At 44.4% G+C, this 25,484-nt stretch overlaps 1 long non-coding RNA gene across 2 annotated transcripts in view; it reads right to left on the bottom strand.

The window, feature by feature from the left end:
- The window catches only part of LOC125321641, a 33,929-nt gene extending 8,654 nt beyond the window's left edge, over positions 1–25,275 (bottom strand). For both annotated transcript variants that reach the window (XR_007201616.1, XR_007201617.1), the window contains exons 1-2: positions 25,112–25,275; positions 18,318–18,661 (exon numbers count right to left, since the gene is read on the bottom strand). This is a non-coding gene — a long non-coding RNA (uncharacterized LOC125321641). The remainder of the gene's footprint in view (positions 1–18,317; positions 18,662–25,111) is intronic.
- Positions 25,276–25,484: the final 209 nt, after the last annotated feature.

The raw sequence follows: 25,484 nt of genomic DNA, 5'->3' as shown, positions 1-25,484 counted from the left end.
GGTTGCCCAGTTGCAGCTCTGGCCCATGGTTGAAAAATATCCATGTGCAAATCTTGGGTTGGTCTGTACAGGAAATGAAGGCAGGCTGGTGCTAGGTTCCCTGACTCCCAGACCACTCAGCATCCTTTATCCTGTTTGCTCAGCTCTGCCTTTTTCCACTCAGGAAGAATTTCCCTAAACAGAAAAGTGATAGTGGTGATGGTGGCGGGCAATAGTTGCCTCTGTCCCCTCTCTAAAAAGGGTCACACCTATTTAATGAGGCAGGTAAATAAATACAGGAGTTTATTACCAATATAGTGGGCAAATATGCTGTTATAAAACATCTCTGGACAACACAGCATTTTGATTCAGTGGCCTAATTTCCAGTGTGAAATACCTGACTACTTATTGCAGTAAGTAAATAGCTGGCAGATAAAACCCTGTGCTGAGATTGAGCATTGCTCTGCTTCCATCTTTTGGGGTGGATGAGTGGGTGTACTATACCTTCATGCTCTCCTCTGTCTTACAGAGCCAGTTTTTGAGCTGGGGTAACCTCTAACTGGATTATATCAGGGTATGGTCCAGGAATGATCCCGTGAGAGAGTAGCTGTTGAAGGTGAGGAGTCCCTGTTGCCCTCCTGGGACTTCTCAGGGACATCTGAGAATGAGCTTAGTCCCAGGGTTAGATTACCCTGTATGGTGCCCAGATGGATTCCATGGGTACCAAGAGCATCACTATGTGCTTCTACTTTCAGCCCCAAATCACTTGCTTACTCCTTTCCCCATGTTGCCTTTTGATTCCAGAATTCAACCATGTTACAGGGCCTCGTGTGGGGTTTTCTGCTGAGATGAAGCCTGGTCTGTCAGTGGGACAGGGTCTTTCTCCCATCTCCTCACCCTAATTACAGGAGAAGGAGTTACCGTATATTCTCATAGCTGAGCAAATAATATTTTGGAGAGGACTCAGCCATTTCCTCCTTCTGTGAGATACTAAAGCAGTCCAGAATTTTAAGTGTTCTGCTCTCAGCCCTGTGACTCTTACAAAGATCTGCCTCCTTTCTTTGGAAGCTGTCCTGGCTCCATACTCAGCAAACATTCCACATGTGTCAGTGAAAAGGGAAAAAGCCAACATGAACCAACAAGTGCAGAAACATCCAAGCCCCATATGAAACAAAAAGGGGCTTTACAAAGTATGACAAAGGCCATACTCCCGCACAGAAGTTACTATTTAGATGGGTTTTTTTGCTTCAACTTTCTTTTCTTAACTTCCTCAGACATTTTGTGGGCTTTTATGGCAGGTGGGGTTGACGCAGTGCTCTCTTGCTCTCTGCCGTGATGAGACAGCCAGCTCTGGTCCTGCAGTCCCTGTCCCAGTAAAGCCCTTGTTGTATCAAGAACACTTCAGGTAAAGTTTGCTGCAACTGCTTGGCCGGGCGTGCGGCCAGCAAAGGCAGACCCTCTGGGCTCATCAGGAGAGACCTTGTACTACATTTTCCACTATACTTATCTAATCTTGGCTTGCATCCATCTAGTGTTTGCGCAGTCATTACCTCACTAGGCAAAACAGTTCCACTGCCTAATTGTCTTCACTCTCAGGAAATTGTTGCTAATAGCCAGCTAAATTTAATCTCCCCTTCCTCGCTCGATCCACCACAGCTAAACCTGCACAGCCCTTCTCCCTCTGCTTACAGTCACATACATGAAGTGATTGTATGGCGTTATCTGCTCTTATTTCTCTAAGTCAAACAAGCAAAATTACTTTCTAGAATTCATGTGAGTCAAAATGATTGTCTTTAACTCATTTTCCTTGGACCGGTTCGAATTTCTTTCTGCAATCTTGCAGACCACGTCCAAAACTGAAGTGCGTTCAGCTCCCAAGTGCATTGAGCTCATGAATCAGGTTACCACAAAACAGCGTTTCCTTACAAAAACAGGAATGTGAAAAGACAATATTATTTTTTTAAACTTCACCAAGAACTTGAACCATAGAATCGTGTCATCGATCAGGTTGGAAAACCTCTCTAAGATCATCAAGTCCAACCACTAACCCAGCACTGCCAAGCTCACCACTACACCATGTCCCCAAATGCCACATCTACACCTCCAGGCATGGTGATTCCATTAACTGCTCTGGTGCTTGGCAACCCTTTTGGGGAAGAATTTTTTCCTAGCAGCCAATCTAAACCTCCCCTGGTGCAACTTGAGGCCGCTTCCTCTTGTCCTATTACTTGTCACTTGGAAAAAAAGACCAACCCCCACCTGGCTATGCCCTCCTTTCAGGCAGTTGTAGAGAGTGATAAGGTCCCCCTGAGTCTCCTTTTCTCCAGGCTAAACACCCCCAGCTCCCTCAGCTGCTCCTCATCAGACCTGTGCTCCAGACCCTTCCCCAGCTCCGTTGCCCTTCTCTGGACACACTCCAGCCCCTCAATGTCTTTCTTGTCATAGGGGGCCTCAAAACTTTTCTTTAAACTTTTTTTCACCGATTTTCAATGGTTGATCTATCCATCATTTTCTAAGGGTAAGGTAAATGTTTGCAGATGATCAAGAAGCTGGATCTTTAAACAAAATGTCATGTAGTTTACTGAATGAGTTGGCACTTCAGCTCTCCCACCAGCTTGAATTTACAAATATTTTTGGTGAGCTAGTAGATGTCAGGGATATTTCTATATAGTTTCTCAACTTGAAGGTTTTCCCAAGAGCCTTGAAAACAGCAGCAGAGAAAATCCTGAATCACTAAGTCCTTATTTTGGGCTGAAGAAGTTCATGATATTTTAGGTCAGTGTGCTGGAACTCAATGTTAGAGAGGAGCAAAGCTGCAGGCTAGGATCAAATGGGGTTCTCCTGTAGTGTCTCCTGTGTAGGAATTCAAAAGGTAAGTGTGCATTGAGGGAAGTTATCTGGGACATCAGGGAGGATTTGTATTTGACAGCCATCGAATGAGGAGAGAATGGTGCATGGGGCTTGCTGGAGAACATGAGAAAGGACAGCCAGCCCCTGTCCCCTGAGAGAGAAGATGGCCTTTCCTTGCACCTCTTTGCCACTACAGAGGACTAAGGAACCCCATCTTGAATTGCATCAGTCTTCTACTCAACAGAGCAGCAGCAGGGTCAGGATAGGGGGTCAGCCAAGTACCTCAGTGGGACTGCTTGAGAGGCAAGTTTCTGTTGCCTGTCCATCCTGTCTGCTCTGGTGTGACCTCCCAAACATGTCCTTTGCCACAGCTCCATAATGTAGAACTCACATACCTACACATGCACAAGGCAGCCTGCTTCCTAGAAGCTCTAAGTACTTGCATTGATTTCTCCACCAGCCCTTTTTCAAGAAGTTTCTAACTGCTATTTTCCAGTTCACAGACATATGCAACTGGTCAGTGGAGCCTCATGGTGGGAGCAGGTGGGAGGAAAAAGGGTTCTGTGTGAACTCAGGGGATTGCACCATCCTGGTAGAACCAGTTTCTCCAATGAGCAGCATCTTGCTGGGCTGTTAACACCCCTGTGTTGGCACCTTCCTGTGTCTCTCATGTCTATACTATCCCCGAGCCCTGTTGGGAAGGGGGTTTTTCTTCTCCCTAGGAAAGCTTGTAGCTGATGGGGGAGCTGGGATCTCCCCCTGCACCTTCTCCTGCTTGGGGCCTCACAAGTGGCAAGTCTGCTTTAGCAATGCACAGGCTTCCATGGAGGATTTCACCCTGACCCTTACCACCAAGGACTGCTTGGAGTGCAGACACAGCTGGCATGTGCTGACTGCTAAGCCGTGAGCTAAGGAGTGTTTGCCCCCACCTTGCTTTAAGGTCTCCAAGTATTTGGCTAAGGGATTTCACCCCTGTTTCTGCAGGACCCAGTACAACAACTTCAGTTTGTGCTGGGAACTGATGCCTTCCCTCAATAAAGGTACTTCATAGCAATAAAGAAGAGGACCAAGGCCATGAAGCGGATCTTGCCACCAACCTACATGCTGAAGTGTTTTAAGAGATGATTGTAGATGAAAAGGGAAAGTGCCTGTGTTAACTCCTCCAACCCACAATGAGTCTTTGGTCTCAACAGCTTTTGGAAAGACCGTTTGCCCTCCTAAGAGCAAACAATGTGTGTGTCGTATTGAAACCAGGGGAGGCAAGAAACAAGACCATGGTGCTGGTCTTGAATAAAGCCATTTTTCAGAGGCAAGGATAGGCTTTAAAACAGAGCCCTGGCTTGTGAAAAAACTGACTCAGTGTGTGCTGAGATCTGTATGGTCCTGCGGAGGAAGCCAGCTCTGGTAGAATTATTTTTTGTTATGGTAGGAACCTCGAGTTAGTTTTCTGTAGCAAAACCATTCACAATGGCAGACACACACACACACACACACACAAATCCCCATAACTTTTCCCTAATGGGCAGAAATTTAGTGATCAACATTTTGGCTCTTTTAAGATCCCTTTGAAGTCTGAAGCTGAGGTTTTGTAGTTGTTTTTTCTAAAGCTCTCTGTAACTGCTGACATATGCTGCACATATGGTTTTAATGTGATTAGACTTCCGATCTGGTCTTTTTTTCCTTTTGGACTTGACAAAGTACCTACTCACCAGCCACATATCCATGAGGAAGGAACTTTTAATAAGTTTCCCAGAAAGAAATGTACTTCTACAGATTCATTAAGCAAATATTAATCTCTCCTTTTGGTTTCTTTTTCCTCCCTTTGAAATATGTGGGATTTTGCCGAAAGCAGGGAAACTTTAGGTGGGATGATGCTTTCCTTCCCTGAATGCCCTCAGGAAAAATTACTCAGGGGTAATTACACATCTTTGCAGGTGCACTGGGAATTCACACATCACTTGGTCTAATAAGACAGCCTGCATCTGCAAGTATGTAGCATGGAAAATGTCTGGAGGCCTTGGTGGCAAATGAGATGCCCACGGGCAAGACGTGACTTGTGGCAGGGCTGGGAATTCAGCCCCATCTCCCAAAGAAGACATGTGGTCTGCTGCGGTCATGGAGATCACCACAGATAGTGCAGATCCTCTCCAGGGTTTCCTCTTAAATACCATTATCAGGGTTAAGGATACGTCGTGAACACCTTCAAGGTAGCAGTGACAGGTCAGGACCTTCACATCTTGGAGGCTACAGTCTGCATGAATCAATAGATACAAGTAAAGGTCCTCCTCACTCTTTTGGCTATTCTGAAGACCTCAGTTGGAGTGTAACTCCAGAACAGTCTCCCCAGAGAACAGATCCTGCAGCTCAGGGGCTGCTATTGGTGCCCGAAGTGTATTAACACCTATGGTGCCTGTGAAATTTTGGTCATCTCATTTTTTTTTCTGCACATCTCTGAACTCACACTTTCATACAATGGTTTGGTGTCTCACCACCCTCATAGTAAAGAATTTGTTCCTAATATGTAATCTAAATCTCTCATCTTTCAGTTTGAAACCATTCTGGTATCTTTTCATTTTGCCCTATTAAAATACTCTTGTAGTTCTGTCATTTCTCATTCCCCTTAAAATGCCTAATCCTACTTTGAACCCTGCTAGTCTTCCCCATGTTGTAGTTACCCTTGAATGATTCCTGTGGCAATGAATCCTACAGGCTCATTAGACACAGGGGAAAATCAGAAGAGCTGGCATGAAAATGTTTCCTACCCTTTCCATCTGCCTGTGTTGCCAAACAGTCGTGAAGGAACCTGTTTCAGGAGCCTTGTTTTATTGTATCTGCTCTATTTCAGTGCTGGCTTTTTTTCCAGTAGTGAACTTTGCATTTACCCACACTGATAAAAATGGTTGTGAACTTTCCTGACCTGTTGCATGTAGATTATGAAGTTCATGAGATGTACGATTGACCCCGGGCTGCGAAGTTTCTAGACTGAAGACAGCTGATAAAAGCAGAATGTGAAATCACTGCTGTGCTCACTTTGCCAAGATAAAATTTTACTATCAGTGAGTTTGTAAACGCTTGCAAAGTACTTATGTAAGAGAAGAATAAAGGTCATGCAAATACCTGGGTAGTCATGAGGAAGGGAAAAAAAAATGTAGGTTCAGAGATACACAGAATATTTTGACTAGTTTATAAAACCCTATGATAAGAAAGTGCTGGCGTCACACCCTCGGCTCTCTGGAGAACAAGTTTTTTATGACAGAAATAAAGTAATGAGTAAGCAAGATTTACTCCTGAGATTTCCACTGAAAATATATCTTGTCCAATCCTGCTACTTTATGCAACACCAGTTACTTTACCAGTCCAACAGGCATTTTTAAACTGGCTTGCAAGCACAGTCTCAGCTTTCCTCTCCATGTACCCTTTCTATCCCTTGGAAATAAACACATTTTCCCCTTCATTAATTTTACCTCTACCCTACAGGTGCCAACAGGTAGGAGTTGGTCTAACTTGTGCAGTCTGATTAAATGCAAAACACTTGTTCTCAGAGTTTGCTGCACTCACTTTAGCCTTAGAGAAGCTGGTGCACTCAACATCTTGCTCTGTCAGCTATATCAACTGGGTAATAAAGCAGTGCTCATGTTGCAAACCTGTTCCAACTCAGTTAATCTAGTGTTTCATGTTGTTTGCTTGCCTTGAATTCTGTTAAGACAACCTAGGTTAACCTCTGTCACTTTTCAGCCCTTGCATTTGTGACCTCAATTGTCAAGATGCCAAGTGGGATTTAGATGACAAGTCATGAAAGTGTCCTGCTCTGGGTGAAAAGAGCAAAGAGATAGGCTTTAAAACATGCACTGTGGCACACTGGGGCTTGCTGGGATGAAGGACTCATGTCTTGTGAAGACAGGCTGAGGGGGTTGGGGTTATTCAGCCTGGAGAAGGGCAGGCTCAAGGGATACATTCTAGAATCTGCCAGAACCTAAGGGGGGCTTGTATTAAAGATGGAGAGTGACTTTTATATGCCCAGAAAGTGATAGGAGAATGGTTTTAAACTGAAAGAGGGGAGATTTAGATTAGATGTTAAGAGGAAGTTCTTTACTGTGAGGGTGGTGAGGCACTGGCACGGGTTTCCCAGCAAGGTTGTGGCTGCCCCAAGAGTTCAAGGTCAGGTTGGAGAGGGTCCTGGTCAACCTGATCTAGTGAGTGGCAACCCTGTCCGTGGCAGGGGGATTAGAGCTGTATGATCTTTAAGGTCCCTTCCAACCCAAACCATTCTAACATTCTGTGACTCTGTGATGTCCAAGTATTCCCTGCCAGTGTCCAGGTTGGATGACCCAGCATGGGGCACACATGCCCTCACTGAGTTTCCTATTCAATTTGCGTGACTCTTGGTGACATCTGGGCACTTCATGCCTTGGTGAGATCTGAGCAAATTAAAGGTTAATTTGTGATAGTCTCACTGAGCAATGACCCACTGCTCACCTGAGAAGAGGTCAAGAAGCAGAGATTTTTGGATAATAAAAGGAGTTATCTCTGAACTAATAGCAAAAGTCAGTTTTATCAGTTGCCTGTCACATACAGCAGCCAGTTCCCTTTGCTGAGAACCACCCATCACTGTCTACTGACTACAGAGTAAAAAATTGCCAGGTCAATCACATGTCTGAGCATCAAACAATTGTATTGCAGGCATTCAGATGACAATAAAGTGGTTGTAAATACAACATTTTGCTTAAGGCTGCAAAGCTCCAAGTGGTCTGAGCATGCTGGGTGTTTCCTGCTAGGCAGCTCTGCTGATGAAGTGGTGGGACAAGGACATTTTCCTCTGCAAAGGCCACTCTGGGAAATACTATTTGTTTAACCATCAGCTGCCCTGTCAGGAGAGTTCACCCAAAGTGTGTCACCTGTGTTCTGCTCCTTTGGAAAGCCAAGGGGAAATTCAGACAAAACTGAAATTCAAAACTTAATAGCACATTTGCAATTCTTGATGTCAATATATAGAGAGCTCTTTAACCTCCAGCAATGAACTTGTGGACCTACAGAGTATCTTTTTGCTGTAAAACACTTGTGTTTTTTGTAGGAAAATGAGATGTATCAGAAGGAACATTTTACAAAATAACTGCATCCTCTTTTGAAGACACTTAAGCCAAGATGTATCAAAAAGGTAACCTAAATGAAACATCAGATGATGTCCACACAAGTCCTGATCCTTCAGGAGCCCACGTCTGTGGACTCAGCAGCCTGAGGAGCACAGAAGGGATTTGCCTTCATGTCTGTACAATGCAGCTATGCAGTACAGGACCCAACCTCCCTTGGAGGCCGTGAAGATTTGTTATCTCATGCCTTTCTGTAGCCACCAGCAGCAATCAGCTCCTGTACAGGCTTGCTGCCTCACAGTGTAAGGCTGACACTGGATGACACCCTTTCTGGTGTGTCATTTCCTTCAGGACGTGCCTAAATCTGACTGTGTGAAGGGGAGAAATTCAGCTTGAGGGTCCCACCTTTCTCAGTATTATAGGAGAATTTGGACAGGAAAGAACCTCAGGAAGTACCAGTCCAACATGATGCTCCAAGCAGGGATGGATACAAGCCTGTGGAAATACACTGTGAATGCCTTTTCAGGTGTTCATGCCTGGCATTAGCTTCACCCCAGCTGGCAGACAGAGATAGTCTGGTCTGAATCATTGCTGGCTGTCAAGAATATTCAGTTTCCAAAATGTGTGCCCTGAATATGGCCTCAAGGCATTCATGGCCTCAGGTCTTAAATCTCCTCAGCTTCCAGTTAGGAGTCAGTGGGAATGCACCCACGGGCAGCCCCCAGCTTTCCTGTTTCTTAAGCATCAGTCATACAGCAGACAGGCTGTCCATGGGGCTGTGAAATGTGGAGATCCCAACCTGATTTATTACCAGGGATCTGCTCATTAAAGACGCATACTTTCCAGAAGTCCTCATGCAAACAAAGAACAGCTTCCAGAGGGAAAATAATAAGTCCACAGTCTCTACAGCATCTCTCTTAAAATTTGCTCACAGCGTCTTTCAGCCCAGCAGCGAAGGTTACAGCAAATACCTTATTTCAGCCTTGCAAACTAACACCTGTGCTCTAACATTGCTTTAATGAAATCTTAGTGAGGACTCAGAGGAGGCAAAAAAAGAAATGAAAAGGGACAAATATACACTATCTGTCTGACGGAGTTGTTAATTTTACACTGACCACAGCAAAGCCCTGAAGTGTCAGAGTGCTCTTTGCTGATGGTTGACAGAGACTTCATTCACAGAGTTAAAATTGTGGCCTTCTTGTAGCATTCAAGGTCCCTTGCTCTTCCTATGTAGAAATGCCCTTGAGGGCAGCATTTGCCTTCCCATGCTTTTGGCAGGTCAAGGGCTGAGGCATCAAAAATTGCTGGGACACACGTCATCAAGCCCAGTGAGGTCAAAGGATTCATTGTGTGTGAAAGCTTTGGTTAGAGAAGGATTTGCAAAATCAAACCCTGACTGACTGTGAATTGTGCTGGCTCAGAGTAGCCACATCCCTGGGATGTGAGAGACTTACTTGTTGCAAATACAGTGGGAAGAACGTGGAGCTGTAGTAGGTTTTAACCCTGATGGCTGCTTGGCATGCTCAGATGAAATTTATGTTAAAGGATTGACAATTTAACTGCCTTTTTTTCTTAAAAAAAAAAATCAAACAAATAAAATCAGCCTGGATCCTGTGTAATCTGCAAGAAAGATATGACAGTGGTGCTCCTTTTATCCTCATGACCACCTTCATTCATGATCATCTAGATCCATTCCCATTCTTTGGGTGAGTGAGATCGGACACTTTCCTAGTTCTTTATTGTGAAACACCAGGGAAATGAAAGCAAACCCTGGTTTCCTACATGTTCATAGAAACACAGAACCATTAATGTTGGAAAATACTTCTGAGATCATGGAGTCCAACAGTTAACCAAACCCTGTTAAGGCCACCACTAAACTATGTCCCCAAGTGTCACATCTAAATGCCTTTTAAATGCCTCCAGGGGTAGTGACTCCACCACTGTCCTGGGCTGCCTGTTCCAGTGCTGTTCACCTCAGAGGAATTCATTAGGCAACAGTATATCCTGTCTTACTTATGAACTGAGCCCAGTAAATCGTAATTGGCCTAAGCACATTTTCAGAGTAAATATCAACTTTAACTTTCCAACAGAAAAAGTTCATCTGTTCCAACAGTTAACTACTTCTTTGTTATTTCTGTCTCTACCTTCAGGTTGGTGCATCCATTCCTATTAGATCAGCAGACCTTGCTTGTGCACTCATATGTCTTTCTCAAATACAACTTGCAAGGGTATGTCCTTAAGGAAAAATGGTAGCCAAGCACATATGGAGATGCTGGATGGGCAACATAGCACCTTTGGCTCCCTTGCTTCACAGCTAAGTGCCTGCTCACTGGGGTTCTCTAGACCATATTTCAACTTGAGTCTCACACCTTTGATTTCCCAGCAAAACTCTGTTGTTGTTCCAGCCTCACTCTCTGAGGGACCTCTCCTAGCTGCTCTACCTCTGTTCAAGTCATTAGCTGGAAACTTGGACTCAAGCCTATAAACGTGTGACCCTCCCTGCCATTGATTGCTACCCTCCGAGTGAGAGATTCAAAAACATGGAAAGAAGAACGTGACTGTGAGAACACTGTGGGAATGGTGGGAGCTCAGGAAGTGCCATATTCCTTTAAAGAGAAGCCTGCACTCATGGGGAAAACTGAGCCCAACAAAGCATGGCCCAGCTCCAGAAATGTCTTGAAAAAACCAGCAGAAAACCTTATTTTTCATGCTAAACCTCTCCTCGTTGGTTTTAACCAACACTGATAACAAAATAAAAACTGAATAAAACAAAATCTCTTTTTTAGTAACAAGGGTCTTATAATTACACAGCCTCTTCATGCCTTTAAACAGAGAGGTCCCTGACGTATTCCTGCTGGGAGTGAGCACTTTCCTTTCATGTGAATGGCTCTTATTTCCCTTTCTTTTCCTCAGTCTCACTCATACCACCACTTCATGAACAATATTTAACCCAGCTAACCTCCTTTTGGTACCTCTATTTCCCATATTCAGAAAATTTCCCAGTCTTTCCAAGGGCCCAGAGCTTTTTGACTTGGGTTGTTTTTATATCCAGTCTGTGGAAAGGGACAGGGGTATGAAGGGAAGGGTTAATCCAAATCAGCAACGCTGGCACAACTGTCCCTGCACAGCATGTGATAAAAACATTATGGTCTGGGAAATGGGCTGATGCAGCCTGAATGGTCGCAGGATGGGAAATGTCCCAATTTGTTTCGCTTAGCATAATATTTTGGACCAGTGCCCTGGATGACTATTACTGCAATATCCTTCCAGATCAAACCCAGATATCCACAGGAGCCCATCTTCCTGTTTACTGTGTGGCTGAACAAGGCCAGGGAGCAATATACAAGTATCTAAGGTATTTCAAAGCATTTAAGGAATTTCATGAATGCCAACTACACTGGCAAAAGGCTTCCTGTCCTGTGATGCAGCGTAGTTGTCCAAGGATACTGCTGTAGGACGTATACTGTCTTAGGAGTCTGGGCTGACTGAATCAGGCTGTTGTGTCCTAATCTCCCAGAAGTTCTCAGAGTTGCTGTAGCCTCTTGCAGAGGGAAGTGGTGGAATCACCATCCCTGGAGGTGTTCAAAATCATGGTAGATGGTGTGCTTTGGGACATGGCTTAGTGGTGGGATTGACAGTGTTAGGTTGATAGTTGGACTCAGTGATCTTAGAGGTCTTTTCCACCCTAAATTATTCTATGATTCTTGGCCTTCTCTCAGTAGGAAAGGTCGTTGAGAACATTGTTGATGATAAAGGAAATGCTTGGCTAGTGGTGACATGTCAGGCTTTCTAGGATCCTGGCAGATATGCTGGAAACAGGACCAAAGATTTTTGGGTGCACTGGGCCCACTGTTGCCCAAGGAGATGTACCTACCACTCTACACCAAATCCACGGAGACCTCTAGAGCACCATGTCCTGCATCCAGCCTAGATACCATCAGGTAGCTTGAGGGACATCGTAGGTATCTGGGGAGGAACTGGCCACATGGAGGTGTGCCCTTGTTCTTTTGGGCTTTGACATCAGAGTGTCTGAAAGCCCCACTGGGTGGCTGGAATGGCAGATCTGATCATGTCCCTTTCACCTTAAGCACCATGGGCTGACTCCAACCAGCAACTCATGCAGTCCTTCCTGCTGATCCTTTATTTTGCATAAACACACACAGATCAATCAACATGAAGGGAAATCATGGCTTGTCTTGAATCCCACCCATAACATTTAGCAGTAACTGTTGGTTTTCACAGGTATCGATTGCTCCAAATCCCCAAATTCCATGGTTTTATCTTGAAAACTATATTGCACTGTAATCCAGACCTGCATTTTGGGATTCATTTCAGAACTTAGAGAACAGGAAAATGTGGAAGCAAATTTAAGTGACCCCCAAGGGCTTTCAGGCTGAGTCCCTCCTGGGGTGCCTTTTGGGATTTGTGCCTCTCAAAGAGAGGGGAAATGAGATGTTGTGATTTCCTCCCACTCTTAATACCCTACACTTTGAGCATGCTGCACCACTCTGTGGCTACCCTGTCCCTGGAAGTGTCCAAGACCAGGTTGGATGGGCCTTTAAGCAATCTGGTCTAACAGAAGTTGTCCCTGCCCATGGCAGGAGAGTTGGAACTAAAGGATCTCTAAGGTCATTTCCGGCCCATATCATTCTATGATTCTATCATCTCTGTCCTTGCTGTATCAAATCACTGTGATGGTCACTTTGGTTCTCCTGGGTCTGTTTCTGTGGCTTTTGGGCTTCACAGGAGGGCTGAACTGGTTTCCAAGTGAAAAATTCAACATGTTGCACTTGCTTGCTCCCATGAACTTCCCATGTTCTGGGAAAGCCATCAGATTGTCCTGACAGTGGAAATATTCCTTTGCAAATAGGCTCTCAGAGAAAGTGGAGCATTTGAGGAGCTCTTTCTTGCTTCTTCTCTCCCTTCTTAAGCTAGGTTTGTGAGCTGACACTCAGCTCCTGCTGTGAAAAAATAACACACAAAAAAGAAGTACCAGAATTCAGCTGAGAGCTGCTGCTACTGCTCGTGATCACAGGATGGAATGTGTACATCAGTCAACTAAATAAACCCTAGAGGTCAAAAAAAATTTTAAAGATGTTGTAATATTCTTGGAAAGGGTATTATTTGCATGGTCAGGGTCCAGTGAAGAGAGGAGAAGGAAAGCTAACGTGGATTAATAAGGAGCAAAAGGCTGTGCACTGGGACAGAAAAAGGTACCACAAGCTTCTGTCAAAGAGGGAGGCAGCAGTTCCCATCAAGTCACCAATCTGTTGTGCTACTTTTTCTCACCAAGAAGGGCTTCCTGGTGTGAAGTCTTCTTGTGAAGATGTTCTTCTCATAGCTAAGAGGTTTGGCTTTGATCTCTGTTTTGTTGTGGCCTCCCCAGAGATCATGCAGGGTTGGGAGCTGGGTGTACAGAGGGCATGGGAAGCCCCTACTCCACATGTAACCCATCACTCTCATTAACTTGGCTGAACTGTAGATTCAAAGGCATTTACTGTGGAACCAAACCTAGCTTCAACAGCTCTCACCCTTCCCGTGGATTCTATTCCTTTCTATGGGCTGCCTCACACCCTCCAACAGCTTTTTAAAAAGTGTTTTTCTTTTCATTCATTCTTTTTTTTCTTTTTTCTTTTTTTTTTTTGCAAGGTTATTTTTAACTTGGATTGGATCAATTCACAGGTATAATGTAAGACCCCCAGCCTGTCACACAGGAATGACTCATAGCAGTGCCATGCAGCCATCTGGGGAAAGTCCATTTGGATGGGGAAGAGGTGGAGAGAGAGTAGTTACATCTGCTTCACCAACAAAAACAAAGCTGAGGGAGTGTGGTGGCTGCTGAGAGAAGTCCTTCTCCCCTCTTGGTGAGGAGCAAGGGAGATGAGGGGTATGGGAGAACGAAGAGAAGCAACCCCTTTTCAACAGGAATAACTTACAGTCTTGGCTTATGGAATGAGGTCAGCCACAGCCCAAAGGTCTTTGAGAGGCTGACTTTGGGAAGAGATGAAGTCCTGATTAGTCATGGCCAGTGGCAACACTCACAAGCACTTTGCATCCTGTCCTGAAAGTGGCTTTATTCACTTTGTATTCCCTACACACTGCCAGGCTGCAGACCAAATGGAGGTGCAAGAGCCTGTGCTGGGAAATTCCCTTAATTTTGGTAGGAATGCATCATTTATCTCTTTCACCTTTTTAATTTTATCCTTCTCTTGCCGATAGTGAGAACAATCCAGAATGAAGGTGTCTTTGACATTTTGCATGTGTTTACTTAAATTCAGTGTTCGTATTTCTTTTGATTAATTCTGTTTGTGTTTGTTTTATTTGGTTGGTGATGGAGTGTAGGATCATGCATGTCTGAAAGACTCTGTAATTGCATTGCCTGTCTTCTGGTAGTGCAGTTAATCAGGCATATTAATCATCTCTGCTTTCCAATTATTGCCTCCCATGTAGATATATAGGCCTGAAAATTCAAGCCTGTATCTACATCTTTACAGACTTATTCCTATTAATAACAGTTACAGATGTGGTGACTTCCTCATAGTCTCTGGCCAAGGAGTGGCCTTTTGTGATGATTTATTTATGCTGGCTGCATTTGATTTTAAGATTTCAGTCATTCACATGGTTTAATTGATGGAAGTTATTTCCCTGATGCTTGAAGTCTTATATTTGATTTATTTCCTTAGAATAACAATCTATTTGTAGGTGTTCTGGATGGACAGTGGTTTGTGCCATTTCTGTTATTGCTTTACTTTCTAATAGTCTACAAAAAGGCTGTTAAAATTATCTAAATTGCATACTAAGAGGAGTTTTGAACAAGATATGGCTAGACTAATGTGTGACCTACATGGATAGCAATACATGGGTGGATTATAAACCTGTCAAAAAGCACTTTGGCTTTTAGTTATGTTCTTTGGCAGGAAATTCATGCCATTCCTCTATGAGCTCTATTATTTTAGACATACCTATGCCTCACCTGAAGGAATGGGTAAGATTTATTGCCCAGCATTTGGCCCCAAGGAGCCAAACTGAAGGAGTCTCCCATTGCTGCAGTTCTGTTAGGTGGGGGAAGAGGTCCCTGACACAAGCAATGTCTATGGCGTAAGGAGTTAACTGGGAATTCAGCAGATCAAAGGTGAAATTTTCCCAGGTATTCTTTATGTGAGAAGTTATGGTATCTTTTATGCCTCAAATTCCTCCACAGTGTTGTCCTAACAGATGAGGACTGCTACCACAGACACAGAATACCTTCTTGCTATCGTACACAGTCTTTTACAGCTCTGAAATGCATGGCTGGGAACCACCAGCATGAGCCTTTGCGTGAAGGTAATTTCTTTTGTCTCTGGCTTATGAATTATAAGGTCAGGACTGGACTTACTGGATGCTAGACTTGACTGAAGAAGGACCATAGAGTGTTTTCATAAACAGGTGGCTTGGAACAGCGGAGTTTTCAACCCAGGGAATTTCCAAACCACCGAGAAACTGACTAATGGTAGATAAAAGTGAAAATTATTGTAAATAGCTCATTGCACTTATTATGCAAATGCTTGTATTAACACTGATACAAACTCAAGGAGACCACTCAGCTTAGTCTGGGTGCAGGTGTAACTACAAAGTGAAGCACAGCGCATCAACTCTCTTGGCTCAGGACCTTTACAGACCTCCAATAAACCCTGTCTGGCCACAGATGATGTAGTAAAAGGCTGCCCTCAAAGACAGAAACTTGGTATGAAGCTTTTGCAGAGGGGCTTGGCCATGGAAAGACCTATATTACAGCTGTCACCGGGGTACAGAACCTTTTTCACTCTTTTCTATCCATTTTATTACCAACAGTTCTCATTTCCCTAATTTAATTAGCTAACGAAAGACCATTTACATTCATTAAATAAATCAGCATTCTGGTTCATTGTGAAGCTAATGATCTAATTCATGAGTCTCTAATTCATGCAGTTACAAGGAACTAGATAAATAAAAGTAGCTGCTGCTAGCAAGTGTCCGCCCTGGTGAAATCCAGCTTTGCCAGCTCCATCCATTCAGCACTGGCCACGTAGAGAGTCCAGTGCCCCCTGCTCTGTCCCTTTCATACCTGGGTGCTGTAGAGCTCAATGGAAGATGTGTGTGGTCCTTGTTTTTTCTTTTTTCAAGGGCATGAGGAGTCCTTACTCAGTGTGGCATGCCTGCGTATCCACAGAGGGTAAGTGTTGTACTGAGGGCTGCCTGGAAAAGCTTACCATTTAGACAAAAGTAAAGTATTTGGGGGTTTTTGCAGCTTTGTAGGCTGTTGGTTTGGTCCTGGGTGCCATGAAGGTGGGAGGTCTCAGACAATTTCCTGGAACAGAGAAATATCCAGTCCAGAACCGTGGAATCAATAGTTTGGCTTCAAAGGGACCTTTAGAGAGTACCTAGTCTAGAAGGAGCAGGAACATCTTTAACTGGATCGAGTTGCCCAAATTCCCATGCAACCTGGCCTGTAACATTTTCAGGGATAGGGCATCCACGGCTTCTCTGGGCAACCTGTGCCAGTGCCTCACCGCCCTCATAAAAAAACCCACCTTCTTTCTAATATCCAATCTAAATTGACACTCCTTCAGTTTAAAACCATTCCCTCTTGTGTTATCACAGCAGTCTCTGCCCAAAAGACTGTCCCTGTCTTTCTTAATGGCCCCCTTCAAGTACTGAAAGGCCACAAGAAAGTCTCCCTAGAGCTTTCTCTTCTCCAGTCTGAACAACCCTATCTCTCAGCTCAACTCCAGCCCTCTGAGCATCTTTGTGGCCTCCTTTGGACTGCTCCAACAGGTCCACATCCTTCCCGTGCTGAGGACCTCAGAGCTGGACACAGTACTCCAGGTGGGGGCTTAATGAGAGTGTGGTAGAGGGGGAAAATCACCTTCCTCCTCCTGTTGGACACAAGTGTCTGAACTGAATAGGAAGCGGACAGCTAAAGAACTTCATGGTGTAGGATCCAGAGAGGAAGTCCAGGGGTGAGCAAAAGGGTGTAGCTGCCCCTGTTGCATTGTGTAGAGCGTGTGGTGGGCTTTGGCTCTGCTTGAAGAGGAGGGTGACAGGACTGTGATCCCAGCGCTGAGCTTGCACTGAACGTGGTGCTGAACTTAGGGGTCACACCGGACCAGGAATCTCTTAAGGAGATGGGTCTCATTTTCTCACCACTTTGGTAAAGCAAATTATTCCTCTTGAGAAACTATGAGAATCTGACCAGAGTCTCATTGTTTTTAGACCAGTAATGTTGGAGCCACTCCAAGTTCCCAGAATAATCCAAACTAATGGAGAATTCTGCTTCCATCCCCTTGAGGCTGAGCATCCAGAGATGGATGACCCTATATGAATGGCTTATGAATTATAAGGTCACATTAAACTGCTCACAGTTTCTTCAAGCATAGGATGGTTGTGCTTTGAAGTCTGAAATCCCAGCTTCATCCGAGATGAACTCCATGCGGAAGTGCCAAGATGTCAGAATGGAATTTGGCTTTGCAGTCACTGCCAGGAGGTTCTGCTGACAGCTCTGTAGACTGTGACTGCACTGCCCCCCCTGGCACCCCCGTTATTAATTTCTTTAGATTCTAGTGAGGGGAGGTATCACTTTGCAGACTGGTCCAGGGCATTCAAACTCAGCCGTATTTCTTAGGAGCTTCTTCTGATGAGCCTCCTTTTGAGATAATTTAGTCATGGATTTCTAAAGGAGGTATCTGAGCCAGGACCCTTTCCCAACTGACATAAACTGCTTCAGCCTTCAGAGTTAACTGAATTAAAATGAATTTAATTAAAGTGATTTGAACTATAATCCTGTGATTTTACTGTAGTCTGGTCACCCTGTCTCTAAAGGCAAATAATTTCCAAATGATGAACTACAAAACAGAAAGCTGACAAAAATGTAAGCTTAGCTGCAGCATTGTTCTAAACCATGGAAATCTACAATCTTTTTCATATTTCTAAACCAATAGTCCTGCTGTTGCCTGGAATTCTTTCGGGTTTTTTGCTCACCATTAAAAATAAAGCCTACCTACATTAGTACACAGAATAATTGGAAAGGAGAATTAGACAGAAAGGTAGTGTAGTAGCTTTCTAGAGAACTGTGCAAATGTACAATACCAGAATAGAAAATTGTCTTTGGAAGTCACTAGTCAAAGTGTCCGAGGCTACTTTTCTAGTGTGTGGAAAGGAAAGGCAGCTGTGCAGATTGACTCAAATTCCCCTGGTGTATGGGTTCCAAGTGGATTAGGTGTATGAACCTTTGAACATCTCTTTCCCTTACCTGTAGAGTACGTAGACTAAATGTTCAGTTTTGGTAAGTGTGTAGACTTGGGGGAAATGAATCATAGCCTGACAGCTGTTCAAATAACTGACAGAGATTGCAAAAAACAAGGAGAAATCTCCAGGTGCACTAACCGAGCAAATGCCTCCAAGACCTGCAGGCAGACACAAAACCTTTTCCAGGAACATTTCTGCTGTCTTCTCCAGGACTTCAGTTTGTATGCTTAGGTCACAAGGATGGCAAGCGGAGAGAAAAAGAAAAGAGACCTCTTCAGAGGGCAATTCAGAGCAGGAACATGAGCTGGCTTGACAATAGGTGTACTGAATAGGGCTGTCATGATAGGCAGTAATCACAGCTTGTTAGGATGGGAACAGCGTCTTCCTTACGTCCGCCCACCACGAATGTCAGGGCTGCCACCAAATCAGCCAGGAATCTCGAACAGGAAATGGCATCCGTGAGCAAAGATGTAATCACCTTTCTGAAACAAAGCCCAGCATTAGCACTTCTTTGTAGTCCTGGCTTCAAAATCAATTTGGGTTGAAAACAGAAGGCAAAGGAAAATTCTGTTTCCAAAACATGCTAAAAACAATGAAGGCATTTTTGATTTACAAGATGTTAAAACATAAATCCTGAAGGGAAATACGGTATGGTTTTGCCCAATATGTCTTTGTTTTCTCTCTCCCCATGATATTGCATCACAGCAAAGCACACTCCTTGAAGTTTAGTGGGAACAATGAGTTTATTTTTCTGAGGTGGTAGGACAAGACATTAGCTTGTTCTTACTTATTTGGATGAATGCTTGTGTTTTGTAAAGGACCTCCCAGTAAGTGTGTGGATTCTGCTGTTGCTTAGTTTAACAAATTGGACTTGGAAGCAAAATGATTTGGGTTTGAAATAAGGGTGGTGCTGCAGCTGAAGTAAAGTCTCAAAAACAACTTGCAGCTGTGGATAAGGTGTTGTAAAAGTGGAGGAGGTTTCTTCCCTCCTAACACAGACACAAACCCTTTGCTGGCACCTCTAGCTACGACTAATATAAGAGAGAGCTTAGGGTACTCACTAGACAACCAGCTTGTCTGCGTGGGCTTTTGGCCACGTGGAAGGACATCATGTATTTTCCTTCCCTCTGTGTTTGTTTTAATGATGCAGGTATTAGCTGTAAAACACATGCTCAAGAATGGATGGACACCATTCCTCTAACAGATCCACAGCAGTTTCTCCCTTGTTATGCTAAACCTCCCTTCCCTTTGAGTTATTTGCAACTTTAGGGCTTGAACTTGAAGCTAAGGTCTAAGTCCCCTGACCATCCACATTCATTACTGGGATAAGAAATGGAACTTCATGGATTTCCTAAGATGTGACTGTAAACTCTGCATCACATGGCAGGCTTTGGGACAGTCAGCCACTCCCAGCTCACACTCAGCAGGGAGACAAAACCATGAGTGTTGCACACCCATCTCCTTTTGAATCCAGCCCTTACACAACATTCCCTTGTACATGCAGCCCCAATCCTTGTTTCCAAAGTTCATTACCATCCTTCCCTTAAAGGGAATTCCTTCACTGTTGACATCCATCATCCATGTGTCAATCTCCCTGTATGAAGATCTATTGTGCTATGTACTCTGTGCAGAGCCAGAAGTGTCTCAGTGGCATTTTCTTAAAGTAATTTTGGGTAATCATCCCTGGAGGGTCCCCTAAGCACATTCAGTTCTATATCAAGCAGTATCACCTCTGCCTCATTAGCATTCTGCCAAGCCGTGCTCCCTTTCCCCTCCAGCCTTTTCCCGCTCTTCACCGAAAGACAGACAGAAAGAAAGTCCTTCCTTTCCTCAGATAGCTCTACCACTGCCTCATTCATCTTAGGACCTAAATCAGAACTGCCCATGTGCCTGCTGTGTGCTGTTATTTTTCATTCTTTTCCATACCCTGCTTCTTTGGTGCCCTTCACAGGACTTGATACCAGCCTGAGACCCTTCTCTCCTGCAGCTCCTACCATTCATTTATCTCCACATTACCAAATGTTTTAAATAGTCAAGGCTATTTATACACTGATTTTAGGAGCTTTGAAAAATTTCCAGAGGCTCACAGTGCTCACCCTGTTTCTCTTTCCATATTCATTATTGCAAAATATTCCTTAAATCTTCAGTTTAGAAGTGCCCAGGTGTGGCTTAAAGGTGCACAGGTCTCAAGCTGAGTCTTTCCAAACTTTCTTCTTGTGTAGAACTCAAGCCATGCTGGTTCTCCCTCCTCTTCTGCTGAGTCCCTAAGGTAGGGGAGGGCTCTGCATCGGTGCTGTGAATGCTGCTGGCATTGCTGGGTGATGGGGAGGATGCAGAACCTGTGATTACCGTCTTTTTCTCATGGAACGGCTGCATGAAAAGCCACTAATTGAGTCTTTAGCTTCAAGGTATGTTGTCTTTGATGGCTTTTCTGCTCTCCCTCCCTCTGCTGCCTGTCAATCCTGTAGCCAGGCTGCTGCATGCCATCCCTTCTTCCCTGCCAGCACAGCTGCTCTGCTGAGCACTGGCTTGGGGAATGGATCCAACAAAGCAACAGAGACAAAACAGATTTTTTGGGGATAATAATTTGCTTCCCTAATTCTTTTTATCTTACCCTACTTAGCCATAGCTTTGTGGCATTACACCACAATATTGCAGGAACAAACACTTGGGAGGGGGTAAGGGACAAGGACTGGGAGGCAATTGTTTAAACTGGTGTTGCCACAAAAGAAAATGTATCAAGAAAACACAGAATGAAATTTAAGGCCTCTAAATGAAAAAAAAAAACATGTATAGTATCATGTTCCTTTAAATCCTTCAAGGAATTTGACTTACTGGACAGAGATCCTTTCTGCAAGTAAAAAAAATGCACAAACAGCCCTTTATAAATTAGGCAATTCTTATTACCTCTGTCACCCTCTGTTCCTTTCTGTGCCTCTTCCTTTTAAAATTGGAGTCATGGGGACATACAGAGATGTAGACCACTGCAATAAATAAACAAGTGCCCCGGAGCTCCATTTTGATTACAAATATTTTAGATCTGCATGGATTGAAAGCTTGGCAGCATCCATAGCTCCTGCTGAGAGCTGTTCAAATACATCTTTGAAGAAAAAGCAAGCCATGACAAAAGCTGAAGCAAAGCTTTTCTCTGCTTTTGCTCCTTGTTTCTCAGTTGAGCACATCCCAATGACATTTCCTCAGGTGTTAGGATCGGTGCTTTGAAAAGCTGCCAGGATCACATTTTGTTCTTGGCGTTAGAGGCACCAACTCCACCACCTGAAAGGAGCTCTTATCACCTGGGAAAATAGGTCTTGCACTCCAGGGCTTTTGAGGAAGAAAGGCACGGAGGTGGGGTTTTTTTGTAAGTGGGAATCTGCTGTTCACATTAGTCTGTGAGGCAGCTGAAAAATTTAGCAGTGAGACTTTCTGGAAAACGTCTTCACTTCTCCTTCACTGCCATGGTCCTCCCTGGGTTATTTGTTCGGCAACCAAAAGCAGCTCAAATTCCTGAGGCATGTGGTTTGGGATCTCAGAGGTGCTTGACTCTTTCTGGAAGTATTTAAAAGTTGTGTAGATGTGGTGCTTAGGGACATGGTTTAGTGGTGGGCTTGGCATGATTACACTTGATGATCTTAGAGGTCTTTTCCAATGTAAATTATTCTGATTCTATGATTTTGTGATTAATGGAGAGCAATAGGTGCCTCCAGAAACTGATTTGACACTGCTAAGATCAAAATCACCTTTCAGGAATGTCTCTGAGATGACCCAGGCTGTAACTTGACCTTGAGCTACTCAGTTCCCCATGTAGGCACTTAGGTCTGGTATCAAATGTTGGGATATGCTCTCCAGACCCAGTGGTTCTACTCATTTGGAAGGCAGGGCAGAGAAATCACAGGGATTTCAGGTATCAGCTCACTGGGGACTGTTTGTGTCTGTCACTTCTCTTCCACCTACTTTCTTCACCTCCTTAATCTGATTTCCCTGTGGTCCTTTGGACCCCGGGCCCCCCACCCCCCGATCTCCAGTTCCTTACACATCCTGCACCAGCTCCTGCTTCTTGTTGTGTGCCTGGAAACTGGGAGCTGAGTTGTGGCTGTGAGCTTGGTGCTAGAATGAGGAATCACTAAAAGATCAAATGTTTTTCTGTTCCTGCTCACTAATATGAGGCTGCAATAACAGAAATGTGGCAAGCAAACATCTTCGGTTTCTTCTTCTGTTTTCAGGGCTGGCTTAATCCAGCATCAGCCTGATTGTGTTGCCCTGTGCTTTACTGAACTAGTCTGATCCTGTTCCCTGAGGTTCATACTAACTGCTAGAGACTTTTTGCATTTAATTCTGCTTTTGATATCTCTTTTTGTCCTAACTTAGGCTAAAGGGCTTAGATTCTGAAACAAGCTATGTGGGTATCTCTAAAGCAACCTAAGACCTTCAAGAGCAATTTTTAAGTACACTTGTTTTAATGGTTCTCCTTAATTATAAGGTATAAGCAGACTTTGTATTCTGTATTAATGCTGTATCTTACCCAGAGAGGTCTTTATTCATGGCTGGGATTTCCATGCCTTGCTAAAGAGATCTGCAGCTTGCCAGTCTGTTCTAAATCTGTCTTTAACCAGCACAGTTCATCTTCAGACCCTTCACAGAGTGGTCAGGAGCTCACTCGGTCTCACTTGAATGCAGGGGTCTGTAAACCAAGGTATCTTTCTGTAAGCAAAGGCAAATGTGTGCCACTGTTCTGCTGGGAGACCTGGCAAATCCTTCACCTCGAAGTTTCCTAACTCCAACTTTCAGGGGAACAGCTCCAGAGAGGTTCTGGTGCAACAGAGCATCCCTGGGACTGGCCCACACTGTGAGTGTGGAATCAAAGCCTTTCCCCGTGGCACCTTCTGAGCATATGCTGCATTCAGCACAAAAACCTTGCTGTAGTGCAGACTATGGGGGCTGGGAGCTTCCTTCCCCTTCTTCCCCAAGCCCTTCCACTTAATTTGTGTCATTTTGTTCAGATGCAGCTGGAAAGAATTAAAATGTCAGCCAGGCACAATTGCCTCCATTGAGATGAAAAGCTGCTGGAAGAAACAATGCTAACAAGCATGGCAATGAGAAAAAGGGAAAGCCTAGTGCTGTTTAGCTGGTAATAATTAGCCCCAGAAACGGAAAGAGGCAAGATCCAGTGTGGCTCCCGTTCAGTTCAGGGGAGGTCCAGTTAGGACGAGGTCAATGAGCACTGCTTAATTGCCGCTAATCCATTACTGGATGAAGTCTGGTGTCCAAGATGTGCCCATCATGCAAAGGCATGTGGCAGAACAGTTCCAGAGAGCAAGAGCAGGCAGAGATTCCCCCAAGACTTGGCTGTTGTGGGAGGCCACCTGCTTGGACAGGGTTACTTGGGGACCAGTGGTTATGGGGATGCCAGGTTTAGGAGCTACCTTGGATATTCTTATGTCATCCAAAATCAGAGTGATAGAAGGAGGAGTGTTCAGCTGTTTAAGCCAAATGACTATGTGAAGTCAGGACTTGTCCCACCACAGCCCAAGACATTACAGGTAAAGAATAACAGAGCCAAGGAAGTCACTGACGCTCCACAAGTCTTCACTGGGAGAACAGATCAGATGTGTCATTTCTGGATCAGGAACATGCAACAGCCTTGCCACACAAAAACTCAGTATTTTAGTCTATTGCTTAGCTTTGGATAAACATTAAAAATGGGCCTATAAAGGTACTTTAGGTCATAATTCTTCCCATTCCCGTGTTCTCAGCCAGACCACCGTATCAGGCATAAGTTTCTGCTCATCGAGGGACGTGGAGGATGTCCTGAGTCTGCCAGCCCTTCTTCCTTCCTTCTCCTCTTTCCACATGTTCCTTCATTTTCTGGACAATGTGAAAACAATCCAGATGTTCTTTTGTACATTGGGCGTACAGTCTCAATTTGTACCAGGAGATGTAGACAATTCCACCCTTCATCTTCTTCCTTATCTATTCCCAGTGTAGTGTCAGCGTAGCACACACTCTATAAAACAACCTCCCTAGACAAGAGACTGAGGTCAGGGCTTCTTCCATGCTGTGTGAGTGGCTTCATTTATACCAGGGTGGCATTGGGAATAGAGAGTACTGGGGAGGCAGTGACATCCAAATCACACTGAAAGTACTTGGGAACTGGAGATTGTCTGTCTCTGGCCTACCTGGCTCTTAAAATCCTTGACAATTTCATGTGTTGTTCCAGATCTTTCTCGTTTGCCTGCCCTGGGGTAGGTCAGTGTTTGACTCTGTCACTACCATGTGGTGCTGGTGGCTGGGTTTGCATCCACCATCAGGTCAAATGTTTGATGTGCCTGGGAATTCCTCTGTTTTATTCAAGCTAAAGCAGTTGTCTTAATAAAAGTTAGGTTCCCTCCCTACAGATTTTTCTTAACCTTGAAATCTTTCAGGCAATATTTATCCCACACCAGTGCTGCATACACAGATTATCGCTTCTAGAAGGAGCAAGGTGGGGACTGGACAAGACATCCTAAACAACAGATAACGGGGGTGGGCAAGACACCCCGAAAATTGGTTTTAAGGTCGAATTTATGGCAGAGAAACACAGCTTAAAGGAAAATGCAAATTCATTGTACATTATTGAAATCAAGGGATCCAAGGATTTTCCTGGGAAAATTTTAGGATTTGCTCTGCAGCAAAAGCCAAAGCAGAAAAATGAAGAGCATTGCTCACCAAGGGAATATGACTGCACCAGAAGCACTGTGAAATCTGAAGTGTAGGGTTTGTTGTTAATAAAAAGCCCATCATGGCAGGGTGAGTTCATCCTGCAGTACTAACATAGGGGTGCCCTTCACTGCTTTTAGAGATAGGGATCAGCCCTGCCCATGACAGTGGGGCTGGAACTAGATGATCTTTAAGGCCCCTTCCAACCCAAACCATTCAATGATTCTGTCACTTACCTAGCTCAGTAGCTGTGCTAATCTCATGATTTTTCACAGCAGTGTGAACGCCCAGCTGAAGCAAGGTCCATCACTTCTGACATCTGCCTGTGTGAGCCCTATCTTTTAATGCAAGCAGCAGCACACCTCTCCGTTTGGTGGGACACAGAGCTGTAATCTGTCTTGATGCGTGTTTTCAAGGGGAAGGCAAAGGAAGAGAATGGGTACTCAGACAAAGCCAATTCTTACAGTCCAGTGGTCCAGTCAGACCATTGTTCCAGTTAATCCTGTCTTCTCAAATAGCAACTGCTCATTGGGAAGATGAGACTCTTCCCAGGATGCAGCCGGTGAGCTGTGGAATATCCTCAACCGTGTGAAAAGTGGCTTTCTCACC

This window comes from Corvus hawaiiensis, chromosome 2 (assembly GCF_020740725.1).
Source record: "Corvus hawaiiensis isolate bCorHaw1 chromosome 2, bCorHaw1.pri.cur, whole genome shotgun sequence".
In the NCBI taxonomy this organism is placed as follows: domain Eukaryota; kingdom Metazoa; phylum Chordata; class Aves; order Passeriformes; family Corvidae; genus Corvus; species Corvus hawaiiensis.
The sequence above is the reverse complement of the archived record's forward strand: the minus strand, read 5'-3'. Positions and strand labels throughout refer to the sequence as shown.